This window comes from Bos indicus, chromosome 21 (assembly GCF_029378745.1).
Source record: "Bos indicus isolate NIAB-ARS_2022 breed Sahiwal x Tharparkar chromosome 21, NIAB-ARS_B.indTharparkar_mat_pri_1.0, whole genome shotgun sequence".
NCBI classification, from domain to species: Eukaryota; Metazoa; Chordata; class Mammalia; order Artiodactyla; family Bovidae; genus Bos; species Bos indicus.
Window position 1 is genome coordinate 51699827 of NC_091780.1, and position 26128 is coordinate 51725954.

At 38.7% G+C, this 26128-nt stretch overlaps 1 protein-coding gene across 2 annotated transcripts in view; it reads left to right on the forward strand.

The window, feature by feature from the left end:
- The window catches only part of LRFN5 (leucine rich repeat and fibronectin type III domain containing 5), a 318530-nt gene that overhangs the window by 217339 nt on the left and 75063 nt on the right, over positions 1 to 26128 (forward strand). The window lies entirely within an intron of this gene.

Below are 26128 nucleotides of genomic sequence, written 5' to 3' on the forward strand. Positions count from 1 at the left end.
CGTTCTCTGTTTCTCCTTAGTTTATGAGGTTTGGGGTCATTCTAGAGTTTCTTTTTATTTTTTTTTTTAGAGTTTCTTTTTAATGTTAACATACTGGCATTTTGCATAAAAGATAACAGCAGAGCTTTTAAGACATAATCTCATAACGGCATTAACATTTCTCAGCTGTATAAAAAGAGGTCTGTGTATTTATTTCTAATGTTCATGAAGTAGTAAATTGTCGGAAATATTGGAATATAGCTATAATGTGCATAGAATAAAAACAGAAACATCTATTCAAAAGTTATGGCTTTTATTACTTGGAAACATGTTACTTGGAGGGCATATATTTGCATAATTAGAGAAAATATCCTGCCAGACACGTTACCAAATGATAGGAGGAAAATGTATGGAAGGAAAATAAAAAAGGAAATGAAAAAATGAATGACATTCATTAACCATCCTTTGATAACCTAGATACCATCTGACTTTAATATTTCCTCCAGATAAAATCCTAAAATTGTAACAAAACCACAGGCCAATTTTTGCAGAGTAAAACTTCTCAAATTATGTTTGAGTAAGATCATAATATCTTTCCAGATTTAAAGTTTAGAAAATTTTGTTTTTACACTGCTTTATTTGTGTATAATAATTTTCTGAATTATCAGCAAATTTTATTGCTTATGTATTTCCAAGTTTAGGAGCTACTTCTAGTTTATATCTTTCTCTTCCTTTATTTTGAAATAAAAGAAAAAATGACAGGCATGATCTTCTTTGCCAGTATCCTTGATGACATGTTTTTTCCTCAAAAGTTTCAATATTTGCATTTGCTTCAAATTTGCACTTGCTCCAAGGTTATGCTTCGTCTTTGTTCACTATTTAGTTCATCCACAAAAGGACTATATCTGTTCACAATGAAAAGAAGTGAGTCTCATAGAACTTAAAGGGAAATATTTAGGTCAGCTTTCTCTAATCATAAAATTTATGTCAGCAGAACAGACTATATGTTTTAGATTTTAGGTATGGAGAAAATCTTTCAGATTAACTACAGTTTCTTCCATTTGTTTTTACTTAAATACAGAACTTCTTTTGCTCTGCTTTTTCCTGTTATTGTAAAATGTTAATTAATCCAATCAAATGTGTTTGGTTAAAGAAATAACTGTCATAGTTCAAGTCTTGGAATTTAAATGGATTATCTGTTTTGTAGACATTAGATTAGCTTGAGAGAGTGGTAGTGCTGACACAGTCCAGTTTATTTTCATTCTCCAGGATTTTTAACCTAAATGAAACTGATCAGATTGTGGATGAAAAAAATGTTACATTTAAGGCCCTGGATACATAGGTCATCTTTTGCTAAATAAACCAAAATGTCACTCTACTTCAATCTCCTTACATTCTCTTTGCCTTTTCTTCTTTAGATAATGGCACCTAAAATAATGATACATAAGACATATGAGGTTGAGTTTTTTCATCATCATGGCATCTTCTTTTTGAGCTTGGTGTATATAATGTTCATTAAAATATATCTGAACAATAATAGAGTACAAAAAGCTCATTTATTGGAACCTCTTTTCTCCAAATACATGAATCTATATTCTTATTCCATACACACTAATTATTTCTTTAACAGGGAAACCCAAAATCAATGTATCCAATATTGAACTCATAATTTTCCTTCTGAAACCTATTCTTTAAAAAAAAAAATTATTGGTGTTCAGTTGATTTGCAGCATAGCATCAGTTTCAGGTGTTCAGTTCAATTCAGTCACTCAGTCGTGTCTGACTCTTTGCGACCCCATGAATCGCAGCATGCCAGGCCTCCCTGTCCATCACCAACTCCCGGAGTTGACTCAGACTCACATCCATCGAGTCAGTGATGCCATCCAGCCATCCCATCCTCTGGTGTCCCCTTCTCCTCCTGCCCCCAATCCCTCCCAGCATCAGAGTTTTTCCAATGAGTCAACTCTTCGCATGAGGTGGCCAAAGTACTGGAGTTTCAGCTTTAGCATTATTCCTTCCAAAGAAATCCCAGGGCTGATCTCCTTCAGAATGGACTGGTTGGATCTCCTTTAAGTCCAAGGGACTCGCAAGGGTCTTCTCCAACACCACAGTTCAAAAGCATCAATTCTTCAGCACTCAGCTTTCTTCACAGTCCAACTCTCACATCCATACATGACCACTGGAAAAACCATAGCCTTGACTAGACGGACCTCTGTTGGCAAAGTAATGTCTCTGCTTTTCAATATGCTATCTAGGTTGGTCATAACTTTTCTTCCAAGGAGTAAGCGTCTTTTAATTTCCTGGCTGCAGTCACCATCTGCAGTGATTTTGGAGCCCGAAAAAATAAAGTCTGACACTGTTTCCACTGTTTCCCCATCTATTTCCCATGAAGTGATGGGATCAGATGCCATGATCTTCAGTTATATATACATATATGTATCCACAGTTTAAAAGAATTATTTTCCCATATAGGCCATTACAGAGTACTGAGTGAAGTTCCCTATGCTATACAGTAGGTTCTTATTAGTTAACTACTCCATGTATAGTAGTGTGTGTATGTCAATCCCAGTCTCCCAGTTTATTCTTTTTCTCACTTTTCTCAATATGTACATTCAGTTTCCCAAGTCAGTAATCTAGAAGTCATCCATGGCAATATTCCATTCCCTTACCAATTCAAGTAAGATGTTACAGAAAAACCCAAAGGAACTTTTTAGCCAATCCAATATGATGTCAAGTTTATTGACTCTCCATTATAATTAGTACCCAGGTCTGTATACTGGATCTCGAGCTTCTCTGTCAACATCATGAGAGTCAGGGACACGACCATTTCTCACCTTGAGTATTGTAATATCATGCCTTTCTCCAACCGCAAAACAACTGCTGTACCATTTTTCTTAAAATGAAAATGCTTACCATGGGTTTCATTTTATGGTGTCTCCATACCTCTTTATTACTCTCTAGCCTTACTTCATGGAATTTTCTTACAATAAGCACTAGATTAATAACCCTTTTTCAGCTATTATAAATCTCTAAGCATATCCTGATACAGGGTATTACACACGATCTCTTTTCTTGTAATGCTCTCCCTTCTCTCCTTACTCATCTCTCAATTACTCATCTACCATTTAGCATAAATTTCACTTCCTCAGAAAGCTTATTTTTACTTTGATAATTTAGTCCCTCTCAGCTTTATAATCCTAAATCATTCTGCAAGTTTCTTTTAAATTAATCATTTGCATAATTACAATTTTAGTATTTGTCAGTTCAACTATACTCTACGCCTCATGAAGACAGAGGTTAGCTCTGTGAACATAGACTTATTTTGTTACATTTCCTTTAAGATAATACAAAATCCACAAACAAAATTTTAAAGAGAACTGTATTAAATTCAGTGTTAAGAAAAAGACCACTGAGATCATGAATATTCACATCCATGAAGAGGTCATAACTTCCCAATGATTTATTCTTAAAGTGTATTTCAGAAAAATGTTATAGTTTTCTTCATGTAAAATTCATTATTATCAATTTCAGGCAAATCACTAATTCTGCCTGCTGATTTATGTTTATCTGATTAACACCACTCTGGTTATCTAGCAAAATCATTTCAAACCTCTTTCATTCTCAGTAAACTTCAGAAGAGCACAACTGTCACAAAATTTGTCCCCCAATTCTGCAGATACTGTCTCCTTTATAGAAAAAAGAGAGAAAGCATCAGAAGAGAATTGCCACAATTTTTCACAGGAATAAAAACCTGCCAACATCTGCCTAGATTTTTCTCATTCCCACTTTGAGATAGAGGAGACACACTTGCCCCTTCCTGGGGCCAGTACTTCTGCCTATAATTTGATTTTTCCTTCTGACTCTTGTCCATCAAATTTTTTTCTTTTCAAAATAATTTTTTAACACAATGGCATATAAGTTGTTACTATCTCCCATTTGTTTAAAAGAAGTTTTCTTCGTAACAGTCACCAAAACTACCCCAGTGTTCACTTCCATCTCTGTGAAGTATACAAAAACAAAATTAATCTTTTAAATTAATCAAAAATAATTCTTTCAGAATTTAGGAGTCGTCAAGTAGGTGTCTACGATGTTGGTAACATTTTTTCTCTATCGAGGTCCTGCCTATGCCTCTAGTTTTACAAGATGAATATTCATCAAGATATATACTTGTGAGATGCACACCTTCCTGGGTGGATATCATACTTAATAACAATTAAAAAGGGGAAAATGTCCTTCATTCTTCATGTCCCACAAGCTATCGTGCCCTTTCACAGCACAGGTTCTTAGAAGTGTTGTATTAATTTTTTCAATCCTCACTAAACTAAAATTTGGCTTCTGTTCCTATCACATTACTAAAACTGCACTTCTGTGAGAAATGATCAACTTACTTTCATTCTCCTATCCCTGGATCTCCCATCAACATTTGACATTGCTGAAGCACCTCTTCCTTCTTCAAGCTGCTTCCTCCCTTGTCTTCCATGATTCCATGCAATCTGTTCCTTTGATGTGTCTCTGGTTGCTGTTTTTCATCTTCTTTTCAAGTTATAGTTCTGTATAGTTACTGTTGTGTCCAACTCTTTTGCAACCCCCATGGACTGTAGCCTGCTAGGCTCCTCTGTCCATGGGATTTTGCAGGCAAGAACACTGGAGTTGGTTGCCATTTCCTTCTAGAGGGGCTCTTCCTGACCCAGAGACCAAACCCATAGTCTCCTACGTTGCAGGCTGATTCTTTCTGCCGAGCCATTGGGGAAGCCCCACCTTTTCAGATTCAGTTCAGTTCAGTCACGCAGTCATGTCCTACTCTTTGCGAGCCCATGAAACACAGCAGACCAGGCCTCCCTGTCCATCACCAACTCCAGGAGTTCACTCAGACTCAAGTCCATCGAATCAGTAATGCCATCCAGCCATCTCATCCTCTGTCGTCCCCTTCTCCTCCTGCCCTCAATCTTTCCCAGAATCAGGGTCTTTTCAAATGAATCAGCTCTTCGCATCAGGTGTCCAAAGTACTGGAGTTTCAGCTTCAACATCAGTCCTTCCAATGAACACCCAGGACTGATCTCCTTTAGGATGGACTGGTTGGTTCTCCTTGCAGCCCAAGGGACTCTCAAGAGTCTTCTCCAACACCACAGTTCAAAAGCATCAATTCTTTGGCTCTCAGCTTTCTTTATAGTCCAACTCTCACATCCATACATGACCACTGGAAAAACCATAGCCTTGACTAGACGAACCTTTGCTGACAAAGTAATGTCTCTCCTTTATAATATGCTGTCTAGGTTGGTCATAACCTTCCTTGCAAGGAGTAAGCATCTTTGAATGTCATAGCTGCAATCCCCATCTGCAGTGATTTTAGAGCCCAGAAAAATAAAGTCTCTCACTGTTTCCACAGTTTCCCCATCTATTTGCCATGAAGTGATTTGACCAGATGTCATGATCTTAGTTTTCTGAATGTTGAGCTTTAAGCCAACTTTTTCACTCCCCTCTTTCACTTTCATCAAGAGACTCTTTAGTTCTTCTTCACTTTCTACCATAAGGCTGGTGTCATCTGCATATCTGAGGTTATTGATATTTCTCCTGGCAATCTCGATTCCAGCTTGTGCTTCCTCCAGCCCAGTGTTTCTCATGATGTACTTTGCATAGAAGTTAAATAAGTAGAGTGACAATATACAGCCTTGATGTATTCCTTTTCCCATTTGGAACCAGTCTGTTGCTCCATGTCCAATTCTAACTGTTGCTTCCTGACCTGCATACAGGTTTCTCAACGGGCAGGTCAGGTGGTCTGGTATTCTCATCTCTTTCAGAATTTTCCACAGTTTATTGTGATCCACACAGTCAAAGGCTTTGGCATAGTCAATAAAGCAGAAACAGATGTTTTTCTGGAACTCTCTTGCTTTTTCCATGATCCAGCGGATGTTGGCAATTTGATCTCTGGTTCCTCTGCCTTTTCTAAAACCAGCTTGAACATCTGGACATTCACAGTTCACATATAGCTGAAACCTGGCTTGGAGAATTTTGAGCATGACTTTACTAGCCTGTGAGATGAGTGCAATTGTGCGGTAGTTTGAGCATTCTTTGGCATTGGCTTTCTTTGGGATTGGAATGAAAACTGAGCTTTTCCAGTCCTGTGGCCACTGCTGAGTTTTCCAAATTTGGTGACATGTTGAGTCCAGCACTTTCACAGCATCATCTTTCAGGATTTGAAACAGTTCACCTGGAATTCCATCACCTCCACTAGCTTTGTTCGTAGTGATGCTTCCTAAAGTGCATTTGACTTCACATTCCAGGATGTCTGGTTCTAGGTGAGTGATCACACCATTGTGATCATCTGGGTCATGAAGATCTTTTTTGTATAATTCTTCTGTGTATTCTTGCCACCTCTTCTTAATAGCCTCTGCTTCTTTTAGGTCCATACCATTTCTGTCCTTTATCGAGCCCATCTTTGCATGAGATGTTCCCTTGATATCTCTAATTTTATTGAAGAGATCTCTAGTCTTTTCTATTCTAATGTTTTCCTCTATTTCTTTGTATTGATCGCTGAGGAAGGCTTTCCTATCTCTCCTTGCTCTTCTTTGGAACTCCTCATTCAAATGGGTATATCTTTCCTTTTCTCCTTTTCTTTTCACTTCCCTTCATTTCACAGCTATTTGTAAGGCCTCCTCAGACAGCCATTTTGCTTTTTTGCATTTCTTTTTTGGGGATGGTCTTGATTCCTGTATCCTGTACAATGTCATAAACCTCCATCCATAGTTCCTCAGGCTATAAGGCTTTATATTAAACTCCTTTGAGTAATGGTCTTAACTTTCTAACTTCATTCTATACCTTTCTTTTAGTCAGTCACCTCTACCTCTAAGATTTTGATTGTTATCTGTGTTATGATTTCAAGACTAATTTTTTTTCTGGCCCAGAATTCCCCACTCAGTTTTAGACCCTTTTGCTAGATGTTTACTTTATGCTTCCACAATTGCCAATATCCGCTGGATCATGGAAAAAGCAAGAGAGTTCCAGAAAAACATCTATTTCTGCTTTATTGACTATGCCAAAGCCTTTGACTGTGTGGATCACAATAAACTGTGGAAAATTCTTCAAGAGATGGGAATACCTGATCTGCCTCTTGAGAAATCTGTATGCAGGTCAGGAAGCAACAGTTAGAACTGGACATGGAACAACAGACTGGTTCCAAATAGGAAAAGGAGTATGTCAAGGCTGTATATTGTCACCCTGCTTATTTAACTTCTATGCAGAGTACATCATGAGAAACGCTGGACTGGAAGGAACACAAGTTGGAATCAAGATTGCAGAGAGAAATATCAATAACCTCAGATATGCAGATGACACCACCCTTATGGCAGAAAGTGAAGAGGAACTAAAAAGCCTCTTGATGAAAGTGAAAGTGGAGAGTGAAAAAGTTGGCTTAAAGCTCAACATTCAGAAAACGAAGATCATGGCATCTGGTCCCATCACTTCATGGCAAATAGATGGGGAAACAGTGGAAACAGTGTCAGACTTTATTTTTCTGGGCTCCAAAATCACTGCAGATGGTGACTGCAGCCAGGAAATTAAAAGACGCTTACTCCTTGGAAGGAAAGTTATGACAACCTAGATAGCATATTGAAAAGCAGAGACATTACTTTGCCAACAAAGATTCGTCTAGTCAAGGCTATGGTTTTTCCTGTGGTCATGTATGGATGTGAGAGTTGGGCTGTGAAGAAGGCTGAGCGCCGAAGAATTGATGCCTTTGAAGTGTGGTGTTGGAGAAGACTCTTTCGAGTCCCTTGGACTGCAAAGAGATCCAACCAGTCCATTCTGAAGGAGATCAGCTCTGGGATTTCTTTGGAAGGAATGATGCTAAAGCTGAAACTCCAGTACTTTGGCCACCTCATGTGAAGAGTTGACTCATTGGAAAAGACTGATGCTGGCAGGGATTGAGGGCAGGAGGAGAAGGGGACGCCAGAGGATGAGATGGCTGGATGGCATCACTGACTCGATGGACGTGAGTCTGGGTGAACTCCGGGAGTTGGTGATGGACAGGGAGGCCTGGCGTGCTGTGATTCATGGGGTCGCAAAGAGTTGGACACGACTGAGCGACTGAACTGAACTGAACTGAACTTACTCTTTCAGAGGTATTTCCAAGTCATATCCAATATTAGATTCATTCACCATCCTCTCCTCTTTGCCAGATGTTGTCTTTATACCATCAAAGTGAAAAGTGAAAGTCATTCAGTTGTGTCCAACTCTTGGCGACCCTATGGACTTACCAGGCCAGAATACTGGAGTAGGTAACCTTTCCCTTCTCTAGGGAATCTTCCCAATCCAGGGACTGAACCCAGGTTCAAGCAGGTTCTTCACCAGCTGTGCCACAAGGGAAGCCCATATACCTTCAAACCACATCACATTAGGTCCTCTTCCATTGTGCTCTATTTCAGTGAACTATCTCTCAGTATCCTCACAGAGTCATCCATTATAATACTTCCCATCCATTTTTATAAGTCAGAAGTTGGGAGGTCAACCTTGACACCTTTCTTCCTTACCCTCACATGCAGTATTCCACAAAGTTCCATAATTTTTACCTGGAAATTGTTCCTCATCGTATCATGTTATGATCTCTCAAATAAACAATTGTAATTCCTTTCTTTTTTTTTTTTTTTTTTTTTAATTTTATTTTATTTTTAAACTCCACATAATCGTATCAGTTCTGCCAAACATCAAAACGAATCCACCACAGGTATACATGTGTTCCCCATCCTGAACCCTCCTCCCTCCTCCCTCCCCATACCATCCCTCTGGGTCGTCCCAGTGCACTAGCCCCAAGCATCCAGTATCGTGCATCGAACCTGGACTGGCAACTCGTTTCTTACATGATATTTTACATGTTACAATGTCATTCTCCCAAATCTTCCCACCCTCTCCCTCTCCCACAGAGTCCATAAGACTGTTCTATACATCAGTGTCTCTTTTGCTGTCTCGTACACAGGGTTATTGTTACCATCTTTCTAAATTCCATATATATGTAATTCCTTTCTAAGTGATCTTTCATTCTCTGAAAACTCCTCCAATCCATTTTCTGTATTGTAGAGTGATTGTTTTGAAAGGCAGGTGTGATCATAATATTCTCTACTCACTTAATTGCCAACTCATTTAGGTTAAACTCCAGATCCTTTAATACTACCTGTCTCACTAGTCTTCATTTAATTCCTCTCCCCTCACAAGGGAACTTTATGCATAATGTATTTTTAACTTTATTAACTGTATTCAGAAATCACTTCCTCGGTGCATTTTTTTCTTGACCTCCAGACTAAGTCTACTTGCCCTGTTAATGTTCACTCATAGATATGCTGGAGAATATCACATTTATAATTTTACATTTATTTGTGTGTTTTTTTAATTGCTTTTTCCAGTGGTAAATAACAACCATTTTTGGTAGAATATTTGTGTTTTTGTTGTTCTACAGTGAATTTAAATGGCATTGAAATTTTTAGCTTTTTAGAAGTTATAAAAGTATGGAAAGTATACAAAAATAAATGCCAGTCATTTTAATAAGAGATAGATTGTTACCAATATTTTCCAGTTCCATTATGACCGTTTGCTTGTTAATTTTCTTTTCACATTTTTATGAATTAATCTCATAATGACTGTTTTTCTAAGGAAAAAATTCACTGCTGCTAGTGATTTCAAATTCAAAAATTTATTTTTAAAATTCCCTGTGATTTTATCCCCTTGCCCATTTAAAATATTGTACATTTGTGTATAAGCTTATACTTACTTAAGTTAGACTAGGACTCAAAAGCTATTATTTTATTTTCTTGTCTTTCCTACATAATTATTTCTTAAATTTTCTGAGTCTGTACTTTTTGGTAGCAATTTCTTAAAATTATCCTCTAACATTTATAATATCCCCTTTTCATAAATTATTTTCTTTGTTTCACTTAAAAATATATTTAGTTGATTGCTTAGTTCATCTACATTTTATTTATTATTATTCATGAAACTATTTAGAGCTTTGGATTTATCACTAATGATATCCCTGAGTATATACATTAGCTTTTGAGAAATGTCCCAATTATATTTAACTCATAAATATTTTGTAAGCAAAAATTTTTTTTTAGATCAAAGAGTTATGCATTATTGTTATTATTATTAGCTTCCAAATATTTAGTTTATGGCTTTGGTATTTGTATCTGTCTCTTTTAACTGGAGTTCTTGAGAGTCCCTTGGACTGCAAGGAGATCCAACCAGTCCATTCTGAAGGAGATCAGCCCTGGGTGTTCTTTGGAAGGACTGATGCTAAAGCTGAAACTCCAATACTTTGGCCACCTCATGTGAAGAGTTGACTCATTGGAAAAGACTCTGATGTTGGGAGGGATTGGGGGCAGGAGGAGAAGGGGACGCCAGAGGATGAGATGGCTGGATGGCATCACCAACTCGATGGACATGAGTTTGCGTGAACTCCGGGAGTTGGTGATGGACAGGGAGGCCTGGCATGCTGCAATTGGGGTCGCAAAGAGTCAGACACGACTGAGTGACTGAACTGAACTGAACTGATGTAGCCCATATATTTTTGTTCTAGTTTTGTGCTAATATGGGGGAAATTTTCTTTCAAGTCTATAGGGTGATCAATATAGATATATAATAAAATCCATAAACTTTAATTTCTAATATATTGTTTTAAATAAATGCAATCCTCAAAAATCAAAGCTAACAATGTTAAAGAATTTTAAGATTAAATTGCTTTCTCATGTTTCCATTAGCTTTGTCTTTTACTTTAATACCATTACTTGATACATAGAATATTGTAAAAGGTTTCTCTTCATTGTATCTTATATGTAATCTTCTGTATCAGTATTTGATAGTGAAGCAGAACTGCTATGAGTGCTTTAGTATAAAGGATGTATCATAGGAAGTAGAATCCTGAAATGGCACTGGAAGAGTCAGAGCACAGACGTGGACTAGCATCCTGCAGCCCTGGCACAGCTGGATAAATCTGCGCTGCAGGGAATCTGGGGACTGATCTGCCAGAAGGGAACTGTAGGGATGGTGGTGCAGACATCTGTGAAGGCTGTTGGTGCCCCTTCAGGTGTGGGCTTGCTGGTCAGCAGTGTCAGCAGTTGGTAAGCGTGGCAGCAGCAGAGTGCCTGAAGGTCACTGCGGTGAGATGAGGAGAGACGAAGCAGGTGTGGGCGGGTCCAGCGTGGAGAGCCAGCAACTGAGACAAACTGGACTAATGCGTTGTCTCTCCGCATGTCACCTCGCTGATCTTCAGGCACTAACAACTGTTACTTCATTTCTTCTCTGCACATCTCACACACATTTCTCTTTAGACAGTCTCTACCATTAATCCCTGCCAGGAATTCTGGGGAAAGTAACTTCAGTTTACAAATTTTAAACATTTAAAAATCACCATTGAAAACTTGGCATTTCTGTTTCACTTCCTAAATCTTTTTTTTTTTTTTCTGAGTAAAGTGGTGGCAAGAATACACAGAAGCACTGTACAAAAAAGGTTTTAATGACCCAGATAACCATGATGGTGTGGTCACTCACCTAGAGCCAGATATCCTGGAGTGTGAAGTCAAGTGGGCTTTAGGAAGTATCACTATGAACAAAGCTAGTGGATGTAATGGAATTCCAACTGAATTATTTCAAATCCTAGAAGATGGTGCTGTTAATGTGCTGCATTCAATATGCAGGCACCTTTGAAAAACTCAGCAGTGGCCATAGGACTGGAAAAGATCAGTTTTCATTCCAATCCAAAAGAAAAACAATGCCAGAGAATGTTCAGAGGAACTAAAGAGCCTCTGGATGAAGATGAAAGAGCAGAGTGAAAAAGATGGCTTAAAATATAACATTGAATAAACTAAGATCATGGTATTCGGTCCCATCACTCTGTGGCAAATAGTTGGGGGAAAAATGGAAACAGTGAGAGACTTAATTTTCTTGGGCTCCAAAATCTCTGCAGATGGTGACTGCAGCCATGAAATTAAAAGACACTTGCTCCTTGAAAGAAAAGCTATGACAAACCTAGGCGGCATATTAGAAAGTAGAGACATCACTTTGCCAATAAAAGTCCATAAAGCCATAGCTATGGTTTTTCCAGTAGTAATGTACGAATGTGAGAGTTGGACTATGAAGAAGTCTGAGCACTGAAAAACTGATGCTTTCAAACTCTTGTGCTAGAGAAGATTTTTGAGAATAACTTAGACAGCAAGGAGATCAAACCAGTCAATCCTAAAGGAAATCAACCCTGAATATTGATTGGAAGGACTGATGCTGAAGCTGAAGCTCCAGTACTTTGGCCCCCTGATGTGAAAAGCTGACTCATTGGGAAAGACCCTGATGCTGGAAAAGATTGAGGGCAGGAAGAGAAGAGGGTGAGAGCAGATGAGATTGTTGGATGGCATTATTGACTCAGTGGACATGAGTTTGAGCAAACTCCGGGAGATAGTGAAGGACATGGAAGCCTGATGTGCTATAGTCCTTGAGGTTTCAGAGTCAGACATGACTGAGTGACTGAACAACAACCACAATCATATTTTCTTTCTGAGTAAATTGGTAGAAAAACCATGGAACTATCCCTCATAAACTGAGAGCATACTAACCTTTACCCAAAGAGCATACACACTGCTTTATCTGTCTTTGAATACTTTAAATTCCCTTTGTAGCTGAGTCACAGTCACTCTTGATAGCTTATAACTTAAATAATGAAAAATGTTAATCAATATTAACATTTTATAAATAGGGAAAAGAGTAAAGAAAAACAATTGGGTGTACATTTATGCACTTAAATACATGCATATGCATACAAATAGTGTGTGTGTATATATATATATATAAATGCATGATGTATGCAATATGCTTGTGTATATATGCACAAATACTTGTATGTATATATGTTTATGTATGTACACATATATGTTATCAGCTTGGACCGTACAACTAGTTACAGAAAAAAAAATGACTGCATACTTATGTGTATTTCTTCCTTAAATTGAATACATACACTATAAAATATTATATATACAATTCATATTTATCATTTTATGTAAAATAAAGTCCTTTTCTTCTATAACTATTTCATATGGTCCAAGGTGGCATTTGCATCTACCATACATACTGCATTTTTCCTTTGCCCTTGTCTTAGCGCAGGATGTCATAAAAAATATCACAGCCTGGGTGGCTTAAACAACAGGCATTTTTTCACACAGTTATGGAGGCTGCACAGTTTAAGATATAGGTGTTGGGCTATTTGGCTCTTGGCGAGAGCCCTCTTTTTGGCTCACAGACTGCCATCTCCTTGTCTTGTCCTCAAAGTGTAGAGACAGTGCAATTTGTGTCTCTTCCTCCTCTTAAGAGCCACCAGTCCTATCCTGAGTACCCCTCTCTCATGACTTCGTTCAGATCTCATTATTTCCCAAGGCCCCATCTCCAAATACCATCATACTGGAGGTTAGGGCTTCAACACATGAGTTCTGTGGGGAACAGTTAAGTCTGTAGCAGCCCTCATCAAGCACCTCTGCCATAAGGGATTTCAGTCTGGTTAGGTGACCCAGACATTTATACTTAAACAAAATTTATTCCTGCATGGTCTGATATTGCTAGTCTTGCCCATGTGGGGTTCCAGTTTTCCTTTGACTCATCACAATACATGGAAACAACTAAGAGATTCCTAATGTCCTTCCCTCCATTCCGGACAAACTCCTTTTCACTTCCACTCTGTACCCATCCCACCTCCCTTAATGATCGGGGTCATCAATCCCTTCTGTGCATGATGATTCACTGGCATGAGAAGCCCAGAGTGACCAGGTGGCCTTTTCATTTTCCAGTTTAATGGAGCCATTGTTGTGACCCTGGGGAGAAATAGTCCTCTTCAGAGCAAAGATTCTTAAATGATCAGAACTCAGAGTTGCAGTGGTGAGCACAGTTCTCACAAGGAGCTCATTAGCAGCTATAGTGAAAAGAGCTATTCACATTTGCACACCACGGCGCCTGGGCTTGTTCATTGTGGATATGGGAGAAATAGCGCTATATATAGGCCACTATTTTTATAGCATAACCCTGTATCCTGGAAGGCATTGCCCAGCCCCAGTGTGTTATCACACAGGGGGAACCGGCACTGAGTCGTGATACCATCATTTAATTTTTCTACTGTGTCACTGTTTCAGGGTGATGGCAGACATTGTAATATCAGCAAATTCCAAGAGTGTGATCCCATTGCCAAGCCTTTTTTTCCTGTAAAGTGATACGATGTTTTTAAAAGAAACATGGCAGACAGGGAAGGAAAAATCTCTATCCAGAGTTAATATCTGTTCCGATGAGAGCAACATGCTGCCTCTTTTGTTTTAGAAGTGGTCCAGTGTAATCAACCTGTCACCAGTACCTGGCTGTCCCCTCTCAGGGAATCATGCCACATCAGGGACTTATCAAGAACCATGCCATATCAAGAACCTCTGCTGAGGTGCTATCTACTGGGTATTCACAAAGGACACACATTTATTTATTCTTTGGACCTGTTCAAAGAGGCCTATCTACAGATCACTTCTACACAATCTCTTGTTACCAGGTTTTCCATATTTTTTCTAAAGCCTTAACTATCCAGCCAGAATGCTAGATACTACTCATGAGCTAGAGAAAATCAATACATCTATTCATCTCTCTCTCCAGGCAGTTTACAGCTGGGGACACTATTCAGAGTTTTGCCTACTGGAAAGATTTTCCTTCACCACTGTCCTTCAAGGTCACCCTTGGGTGGCATTTTAATACTATAGCTGCTGCTCTCCATATTTGTGATTTCAGTCAAGAGCAAAGAAAATCTGATGCACTTTGTTGAACGAGCCATGTATACTTGATTATTGACTTTGGAGCAGTATCCAATTTATCATTCACTACTTTCTTAACTTTGTTGAGTTCTTTTTTTGATATAACTCTTTCCTAGTTTCTCCTTTTCCTTGGCATAAATCTCTTCATCAAGAGAGAGTTGCTAGCTTTGTTTGAACTTTCTGAGCAGATTTAACAAGGTGATGTTGTGTAAGTATTTACTTATTCTTGAGAATCTGCCACATGAGGTAGACTCGTGTTTAATAAACTCTACTCCAGATATTATGCAAGGGGATCATGTTTTCTGGGTTTACATGTGTGTGTTACTTTAGTACAGTAGTGTCCTGCTTTCCAGGGAAACCAGAGAGGAAACTGAGAGGAACATTTATATTCACACTTCAGCATGACCTGTGCATGCCTCCTGATCCACGCTGTGAGCCAAGGGTGTGAGTAGAATCCGTAGATGGGTGCTCTTCATTACCCCCAAAAAGTTACTTTGCTTTCAGGGATCTCCAGTATAGTTAGGCTTTGATTTGGTGGCCGCAAAACTTCAGTACCTCTTGCAAAGTTTTCTATTATTTTCTAAGTTCATTTTCTGTTTTATTTGTATTTATTGGCTTAATTATTATATTATTCATGTATTTGTCTGCATTTTGTTCTGTGATTTCATTGGATCTTTTAGAGCTAAAAGAGTTAAACTCAGTGGCTCAAATCACCACATGAAATGGTGAGGTCTGTGTTTGCTTTTTGAACCTGGCTAGAGTTAGGACATTTAATTCTATTAACCTTGACCTATCCTCATAGTCTGCCATAATCCGCTGTATGCTAATTACATGACGCACTATTTTACATTTTTATTTCACCTTAACATTTACTAAGTATACCCTCTAGATCTTCATCTTATTACAGGATTATTATGTTAAGTAGTACAAAGGGACTGAGTATGGGTCTTAAATATAATTTAGAGAAGAAATTTGAAAAATGTATTGAATGGAAGGATATTTTAGAAACCTGGAGCATTGACCCAGTTTTTTCATCATTCAGTTCAGTTCAGTTCAGTCGCTCAGTCGTGTCCTACTCTTTGTGACCCCATGAAGAGCAGCATGCCAGGCCTCCCTGTCCATCACCAACTCCCGGAGTCCACCCAAACCCATGTTCATTGAGTTGGTGATGCCATTCAACCATCTCATCCTCTGTCATCCTCTTCTGCTCCTGCCCTCAATCTTTCCCAGCATCAGGGTCTTTTCCAATGAGTCAGCTCTTCGCATCAGGTGGCCAAAGTATTGGAGTTTCGGCTTCAACATCAGTCCTTCCAATGAACACCCAAGACCAATCTCCTTTAGGATTGACTGGTTTGGTCTCCTTGCAGTCCAAGGGACTCTCAAGAGTCTTCCCCAACACCACAGTTCAAAAGCATCAATTCTTTGGCACTCAGCTTTCTTTATAGTCCAACTCTCACATCCATACATGACCACTGGAAAAACCATAACCTTGACTAGACGGACCTTTGTTGGCAAAGTAACGTCTCTGCTTTTTAATATGCTGTCTAGGTTGCTCATAACTTTCCTTCCAAGGAGTAAGCGTCTTTTAATTTCATGGCTGCAGTCCCCATCTGCAGTGATTTTGGAGCCCAGAAAAATAAGCTCAGCCACTGTTTCCACTGTTTCCCCATTTATTTCCCATGAAGTGATGGGACTGGATGCCATGATCTTCGTTTTCTGAATGTTGAGCTTTAAGCCAACTTTTTCACTCTCCTCTTTCACTTTCATCAAGAAGCTCTTTAGTTCTTCTTCACTTTCTGCCATAAGAGTGGTGTCATCTGCATATCTGAGATTATTGATATTTCTCCCAGCAATCTCGATTCCAGCTTGTGCTTCCTCCAGCCCAGTGTTTCTCATTATGTACTCTGCATATAAGTTAAATAAGCAGGGTGACAATATACAGCCTTGACATACTCCTTTTCCTATCTGGAACCAGTCTGTTGTTCCATGTCCCGTTCTTCCTGACCTGCATACAGGTTTCTCAAGGGGCAGGTCAGGTGCTCTGGTAGTCTCATCTCTTTCAGAATTTTCCACAGTTTATTGTGATCCACATAGTCAAAGGCTTTGGCATAGTCGATAAAGCAGAAATAGATGTTTTTCTGGAAGTCTCTTGCTTCTTCCATGATCCAGCAGATGTTGGCAATTTGATCTCTGGTTCCTCTGCCTTTTCTAAAAGCAGCTTGAACATCTGGAAGTTCATGGTTCACATATTGCTGAAGCCTGGCTTGGAGTATTTTAAGTATTACTTTACTAGGGTGTGAGATGCGTGCAATTGTGCAGTAGTTTGAGCATTCTTTGACATTGCCTTTCTTTGGGATTTGAATGAAAACTGACCTTTTCCTGTCATCATTAAATATTGTTATTTCTTAACAAAAACCTTTTAAAAATACCTAAAATAAAATAAGGTATAGATTTAATAAGGAACACATATGGCAGTTTCAGTCTTCAAATGCCCTCCCTATTGAAACAGAAAAGAGAACAAGCCAGAATTGTTAGATGTTTTAAGCTCTGTTTTTGCAAGTGGAGAGAGGTATGAGGTACCCATTGCTGTATTTCACTAGTTCACTCTGCTGTGACTATTAGCTAAAATATGGAGTATTCCCTCTTTTGTATAAGGACACAAAATTGTGCCATGAACAAGGAGCTCAAATAAATCTCTGGCCTGAACAATTTAAGCAGGTGCTTATGTTTGGAAATAGAACACCTGTCAAGTACTTTGAAGTCAAATAGTCCTCATGACTTTAAATAGGGGTAAGAGTAGTCAAGGGAACATTAAAAGGCTAATGAATGAATAAATGAGGTGGAGATGAAAATGTTTGGGAAACTTAGATGGAAATCTTTGGAGTTCATATCAAAGTAATGATTCAACATGAAAGTAGTGGGTCATCCATAAATAGCATGTAATCAAAAAATAATTTTAATCTGGTTAAAAAAGCTTTTTTTAACATTTGAAAGTGTGGCTTTCAGTCATCTTCAGAATTTACTATATTGTAAATATAAATAATGGGACCACTTTGTAAAGATATAATTCTTAAAATGAACGCTGAAATTATATAACCTTCGACCATGAAAAAAATCACAAAAGCTATAAAAGAACCTTATTAATAAAACCTGTTTACTTGAAGTAAGGGAAAGGGTAATGATATACATACATGTGAATTAGAGCTTTGTCCTGTACTTCAGTGTGGATTGTCATGCTTTCATTATTCCTATGACATAAATATCTCTAGAGAAGTAGGGTAGTATTTATTGGCTGACAGAGTTTTCTAATACATGCTGTTGGCAAAAAGACATTTTTCTCTTTGGCAGTCTCAGCAAATGTAATTGGTTATATACAATCACCAAGAACGCAAACACATTTGGAATGCATGAAGTAAAAGGCGATACATACTCGATACACACATACATGCATGTGTGTGTGTGTGTGTGTGTCTGTGTGTGTATATATGTATATGTAACAGTTTGCATTGTGCATTTGTATATATATAAATATATATATATTGAGCACAGGCTCAAAAATTGTGGCATGCAGGCTTAGTTGCTCTGCAGCATGTGGGATCTTCCTAAACTAGGGATTGAATCCATGTTCCCTGAATTGGCAGGCAAATTCTTAACCACTAGGCCACCAGGGAAGCCATTTTTTCTCTTCTTTTATAGTATGTGTGTATGGGTGTATATATGTGTGTGTGTGTGTGTGTGTATGTGTGTGTATATATATATATATATATATATATATATATATATATATATATAAATTGAGATGTAATTGACATGGAACATTGTACAAGTTAAAAACATACAGCCTGTTGAATTGAGGAATTTGTATATTTCAATATGACTGCCTCTTTTCCCTTCATTTTAACAACGCTTTCCTTCTTTGCTGGTAATCTGTATAGTGATTTTTCTTTCTTCCTGTGCCTTTCTAAGGAAAGTGGAAGATAGAGGCAGCCAGGCATAGAGTGGTGATGACAGAGGAACAATATGTAACCCTCCATTTGACTGGACTCAGATGGGTGAATTTTTACCCCTTTTTGAGACATGTGGTTACTTGGGAAGTTGACCAGCATGGGGGGCTTCCCTGGTGGCTCAGATGGTAAAGAGTCCACCTGTCATGTGGGAGACTTGGGTTCTGTCCCTTGGTTGGGAAGATACCCTGAAGGAGGGCATGGCAACCCACTCCAGTATTCTTGCCTGAAGAATCCCTATGGACAGAGGAGTCTGGTGGGCTACACTCCATGGGGTTGCAAAAAGTTGAACATGACTGAGTGACTAAGCACATGACCAGCATTGAGTGATTTTGCTAGTTTCCCACCAAAGAGGATTGCTTAGATAAAGAGAAATCCAAGCAGGAAGTTCTGGGGAGTTGCAAGTTGGTAGTGGTTGATTCCAGTTGGTTTTCCAAATCAGGAAACTGGGAATGGAGAAATCCTTTGAAAAAATTTCACACACATTCCACAAAAGGGTCAGCATTTGAAAAATATCTTGGTAACATCAGTTGCCTCAACAGACAAGTTAGTATTAATGGAAGAATCACCTGCAGCTTCTGGTTAAAATAAATCTGAACTTCTTCCAGCCTATCCCCCTGCCCAGTGGTGAAATGCTAGAGCTTAGAAGAGGGCAATGTAGAAAGACACTCAAGGACATAACTGACATCCACCTGTATCTTGGACCCCTTGACCTGTCCTAAGATGGTGGATAGCAGAGCTCTGACTCAGAAATGAAATTGGAATGACTGAATTTATTAACTGAAAGCAATCTGAAAGTTATAAAATGTGGCCAAATTAGCAGCATCCTTTAGAGATACATATAAATGTACTCGTAATAGCGTAGTAAACAGTGAATGATGTTTGTTGTATAAAGATGGAGCAGGGTAGGTCAGAAAAAAAAGAATAGGGGCTTTTTTTAAGTTATTTTCCTGGAGGCATGTTTTAAAATGTATTTCCTGCATGTGTAAACTCTCTGTCATATAGATGAATTACTGTGTTTAAAGAGTTGCTGCCCTAAAATAGCTGAAGTAATTTTTCTGGGGGTTTATAAAATGATATTCAGCACCGAAGCTTGTAATGCAGACCAATGAAAAGTAAATGCTGGTATAATTTAATATAATTCTGTCCTCTGGGCCAGTTTTTCACAAATTTACTCAGTGTAGAATATTTAGGAATTGTATGTGCCTAGGCATGGAGCTGAAGCTATAAATCTTTGATCACCTGATGCAAAGAGCCCACTCATTGAAAAAGACCTTGATTCTGGGAAAGATTGAAAACGACAGGAACACGGGGCAGCAGAGGATGATATGGCATCACTGACTCAATGGATATGAACTTGAACAAGCTCTGGGATATAATGCAGGACAGGGAAGCCTGGCATGCTGCAGTCCATGCAGTTGCAGGGTCTGACACGACTAAGCGACTGAGCAACGACAAGGAAGGTTCATACAAACAGTGCTAACATACTTACAAATAGTTATATTTGGGTTTGAAGAAAAAATAATGCATCATCTGGGAAAATTATAAGGCCCGCTGCTTGAATTTTTTACACTGTAAAACACATCAAAATGTTAAAAAAGGGAATGGGTAGGTGAAGTTTATCATTAGTGCACTTACTGGATTGGCCAGAAAGTTCACTGGGTTGGCCATAACATCTTATGGAAAAACATGGACGAGTGTTTTGGCTAATCCAATATAATTTTTTTTTTAAATCCTATGACACCAGTATGAACTGTGTTCATCTATCTTTATTCTTTATTGCTGAGACCAAATCAAAGTAAGACTTGGAATACCTCTCTTTTGATGATTTTTTTCAAATAATTTATCAACTATTATGAAATTTTAATATTATGCATTTGATTTTGGAAAATAGAGGTTATTACGTATGTTATACCTGGTACACCTCTGCAAGAGAGATATTTCAAAAGGATAGGACCAGGAAGGAATGGCACATACTGTATGAGAGCGACAGATCCAGCTCTCATAGGAGAAAAGGTCGTATTTTGCTCTTTCCCATAGCATTCTATTACAGTAGCTACCAACACCATATAAGGTAGTTGTGAATTTGTTCCTAGTCTCTGTTTAGAGCCAGGAGCAAAGTTAAAATGGAAAGTTTAAGTCAAATAAAAATAATTTAAGCTAAAATAAAAAGAATGGGAGTAATAATGTTTATCAGTTTCCAGGCAGATAGATCCTGTGTCTCTCCCTATTCTCTTCCTTTAGGTTTTTAAAAGAAATGAAGATGGTGAAATTGAGGAAGTGAAGAAACAAAGATAAGGAAGTAAGATTAAACTAAATTATTGATAGGCATAACTTGGCAGTGTTTTGAAAAAGTCATTAAGTAATACTGGCTGCTTTACAAATGAATGAATAATATGCTTGTCAGGAAAGTACAGGCTTCCTCATGGCTCAGCAGTAAAGAATCCTCCCGCAATGCAGGAGACACGACAGGAACCGCAGATTTGATTCCTGGGTTGGGAAGATCCCCTGGAGAAGGAAATGCCAACCCACTCCAGTGTTCTTGCCTGGAGAATCCCATGGATAGAGAAGCTTGGGGAGCTACAGTTCATAGGTTGCTAAAGAGTCAGACACGATTGAAAAAACAATGACAAGGAAAGTACAATGGTCTGTATAGTCAAAGCTGTGGTTTTTCCAGTAGTCATGCATGAATGTGAGAGTTGGACTATAGTCATAAAGAAGGCTGAGCACCAAAGAATTGATGCTTTCAAACTGTGGTGCTGGAGAAAACTCTGGAGAGTCTCTTGGACAGCAGGGAGATCAAACCAGTCAACCCTAAAGGAAATCAACCCTGAAAATTCATTGGAAGAGTTGATGCTGAAGCTGAAGCTCCAATACTTTGGTCCCCTGATGCAAAGAGCGGACTCATTGAAAAGACCCTGATGATGGGAAAGATCGAAGGCAAAAAGAGAAGGGGATGGCAGAGGATGAGATGGTTGGATGGCATCATCGACTTAATGGAAATGTATTTGAGCAAACTCCGGGAGATAGTGCAGACATAGAAACCTGGTGTGCTGTGGTCCATGGGGTCACAAAGAGTTGGACACAGATTAGCGAGTGAGCAACAACAAAGAGAGTTAACTTTTAGAGTGATATGAGAAAGGCTGACATATAAAAGGTAACATTAAAATTATTGGTGACCATGAATGTGTGAGCTTGATCTTGGTCAGTTATGACTAAATATATAATTGGAAACCCTTCTTTGTTTTCAGGAGAGTAAAGTAAAGCAGGCTTCAAATATTTTCCTCTTTTTTTCTTAGAGGAGCCAGGCTATTGCAGAATATTATTTGTTGCTTATTTTGTATCTTTTTTCCTGTAGCTTCAGCTTTCAATATTGAATTCTGTCAGTCTCCTCTGAATGTCCTTGGTGTCCAAGTAGTCTATTCTATATACTACAACACAGTTTCATAAATTTGTCAGAATGTCATGTTTCCATAATTTCCATTTTCTCAGGCTGTTCTATTAACAACTCTTCCCCCCTCTTTCATATATAAGCAAAATTATTTTTAGAGTGGAAATCAAAGTGAATGAATCTACTGAATATTTGAGATGTGATGTCCTAGCCCATATTTTTTGACTTGAAGAACAGATTGTTTTAAAGACTGGGCTTCATGAACAGTGAAATGTTTTCAGACTTTTTTTGGTATAAGCAAGGTAGAATTCTTAGGGTTATGCGATAACAATAACTTAAATAGCAATGGCTGTGTTATCTGTACAGTATCTCTCTTTTTACATTCACCTATTGTACTTATTCTTAATTTTTGCAACTGAGGTGACAGCTATCTGCCTTTTTCTCTGGGGATACTATACCATGCTTTCCATTCAAGCAAGGTCACGTTTTCCTCTCAAGGTGTATACATTCTGAGAAGAAGGACTACACATTCAGGCTAATACAAACCAAATGTTTTCTTTATGTAACAATATGGAAAATCCCATGGACGGAGGAGCTTGGTGGGCTGCAGTCCATGGTGTCGCTAAGAGTCGGACATGACTGAGCGACTTCACTTTCACTTTTCACTTTCACGCATTGGAGAAGGAAATGGCAACCCACTCCAGTGTTCTTGCCTGGAGAATCCCAGGGACGGGGGAGCCTGGTGGGCTGCCATCCATGGGGTCGCACAGAGTCGGACACGACTGAAGTGACTTAGCATAGCATATATATAGCTGGAAAATGTGGGGACCAAAATAGTTGAACTTACCGTAGCTATTTCTATGGCGGTTGCTTAACAGTGATCAGCTTTTTCCTCCTGATCTAAATGCCTTGTGAACCTCTACTATACCCTTGCTGAGGTCTTTCTGTTGAACTCCCCTGGCTTCAGCTAATTCGATTCCTACTCAGCAGGTATTGCAAAGCATGCAGTGTGCACATACTCCCAGCCTTGATAATACAGAGGTGAGCAGCAGAGTCACCAAATCCAAACATGCTCTGTTCTTCTGGTAGTCACATTTTCCTGGCATTCCATTGCTTCTTAATTCCTCCCTCTTCAATTCATCCATATAAGCCCAATCTGTTATTTTAATTTCATGATTATTTGAAAGGTTAATTTAGGCAAGTGCATTAACTTTGGGTAGCAACACTGAATGTGCATTAACTGTGCTTGCTAGACAGAAATGTCCAGTAACCTATTAAATGAGCCACCATGTCATGAAAGATATAGACAAATATGGATCAAGCTAGTAGGCTGACTGCATAGCCTTAAAGAATTCACAAAAGATTAGTGAAAGTCACTTAGTTGCATCTGATTCTTTGCGACCCGATGGACCCAACAGCCCATGGAATTCTCCAGGCCAGAATATTGCAGTGGACAGCCTTTGCCTTCTCCAAGGGATCTTCCCAAACCAGGGATTGAACCCAGGTCTCCCACATTCCAGGCAGATTCTTTACCAGCTGAGCCACCAGGGAAGCCCACAAAATATTAATGTGCCTTTTCTCTTATCAAGTAAAAGTATTTATGCCACCTGGGCTTCCCAGGTGGCGCAGTGGTAAATAATCTGCTTGCAAATGCAGGAGGCGCAAGAGACACGAGTAAGCGACTGAGTGCACACACGCGCGCGCGCACACACACACACACACACACACACAAGGAATTCAAGTAACATATTGCAACCCTATGGATTGTAGCCCAGGCTTCTCTGTTCATGGGATTTTCATGGCAAGAATACTTGAGTAGGTTGCTATTTCCTCCTCCAGGGGATCTTCCTGACCCAGGGATCAAACCCATGTTCCCTGCATCTTCTGCAATGCAGGTGAATTCTTTACTGCTGAGCCACCAGGGAAGCTCCCCAACAACATATATGTAGGTTAATGACTCAATATCTCTAAATGTCTTTGTTCTCCTATAAAAGAAATTAATATTAATGCTATTAGTGAATTTCTTTTGTGGCTGTTCTCAGATAACTATTCCTGAAAGACATCCAGGCAGTGGTCTCATGGAATAAATTCTGTTATTATTTAATCATACCTATTAAATATTTCAACATAATAATATACACAGAACATCAAAATTACAGATGTAGAATGTAACATATTTTATTGGTGCTGAAATGCAATTTAAAATAGACTTTTAAGAACTCTGGTATAGCTTTCTCAGGCATAAATATTTTCTGTATGCATCAATTATGAATATCCTTTTCCCCTTCATCCCTTAAGTAGGGAAAGTTGTAAGCTTGCCATTGTATTATCTTTCAGGCCAGCTGAGAGAGCCAAACGGTAATACCCTTCAGAGGGCTGGAAGGTCACTAAAATAATTCTAAGTGAAAAACATTGTTATTTAATTTTACACAATTAGTTCTTGCTGATATTAAATGTTTTAATAATGTGTGATCCACTTACTATACACAGCCTGAGATGGAATTATTTTTGATTCATTTAAAATAGAAATCTACTCAGTGTTTATAACTGTTTTGTTTTCATTTTGTTTAATAGAGATATATGGAATGAATATGTGGGCAGCTTATTTTATGTCTGATTCTGGAATGTTAGTATTCAAGGGATATTTATGTATACCAGAAACTCCAATAAATAATAATAATAATATATGTAGCAATATTAAAAATTTCTTATATGATGACAAATAACTATATAAGTAAATTATAAACATATAACTAGCTAAACAAGTAGAAGAACTAAAAATAAATCAAGAACTCCTTTGTGATATATTGGTGTTTTTATAGGCCAAGTTAGAAGATATATCAGGGTGTTATCTTTTATTGTCCTACTTGGAAAACCAATATAAGAAAAGGAAATTTTTGAAAACATACTTTATGACAAAGAAGAAAAGTAGCTTTACTGGATGGGGACAGCTAGCTCTAAAGTTAGGGCTTAGGAGACACTTCCTAGTTTTTCTGTCCAAGAAGATCATGAATATCACTGGTTTAAGTATGTTTGTCTGTGTGTTTGTGTATTTAGGTGGGGAATGGGGAGAGTTACACGTGTGCATATTCACATGTATGGCTGATTTGTATTATTTTGTGTCTGATCTCTTCTACTCAATAACATATTTTAAGATTCATTCCTTTTTTGCCTGTATTAGTAACTGATTTTTGCATAGCTTTGTATATTGCATTATATGAACTTAGAGGTTATTATGCCAAGAGAAAAAAGACAGAGAGAGACGAACACTGTATGATCTCACTTATATGTGGGCTCTAAATGGCACCCCACTCCAGTACTCTTGCCTGGAAAATCCATGGACAGGCTGCAGTCCATGGGGTCGCGAAGAGTCAGACACAACTGAGCGACTTCACTTTCACTTTTCTCTTTCATGCATTGGAAAAGGAAATGGCAACCCACTCCAGTGTTCTTGCCTGGAGAATCCCAGGGATGTCGGAGCCTGGTGGGCTGCCGTCTATGGGGTTGCACAGAGTCGGACACGACTGAAGTGACTTAGCAGCAGCAGCAGCAGCAACAACAACCACAACAAACACAGATACAGAGAACAGATTGGTGATTGCCAGAGGCAGGGTTTAGGGCCTGGGCTTGAAATGGGTGAAAATGGGCAAGAGATACAAACATTCAATTTTAAGTCCTGGAGGTGACATATAAAGCATAGCATCTATAGTTACAATACTCTATTGTATGCAGTCATCCCTTGGTATTTTGGGGTGCTCTACAATTCTACTGATGGAGAAGGCAATGGCAACCCACTCCAGTACACTTGACTGGAAAATCCCATGGACTGAGCAGCCTGGTAGGCTGCAGTCCATGGGGTCGCTAAGAGTTGGACATGACTGAGCGACTTCACTTTCACTTTTCACTTTCATGCATTGGAGAAGGAAATGGCAACCCACTCCAGTGTTCTTG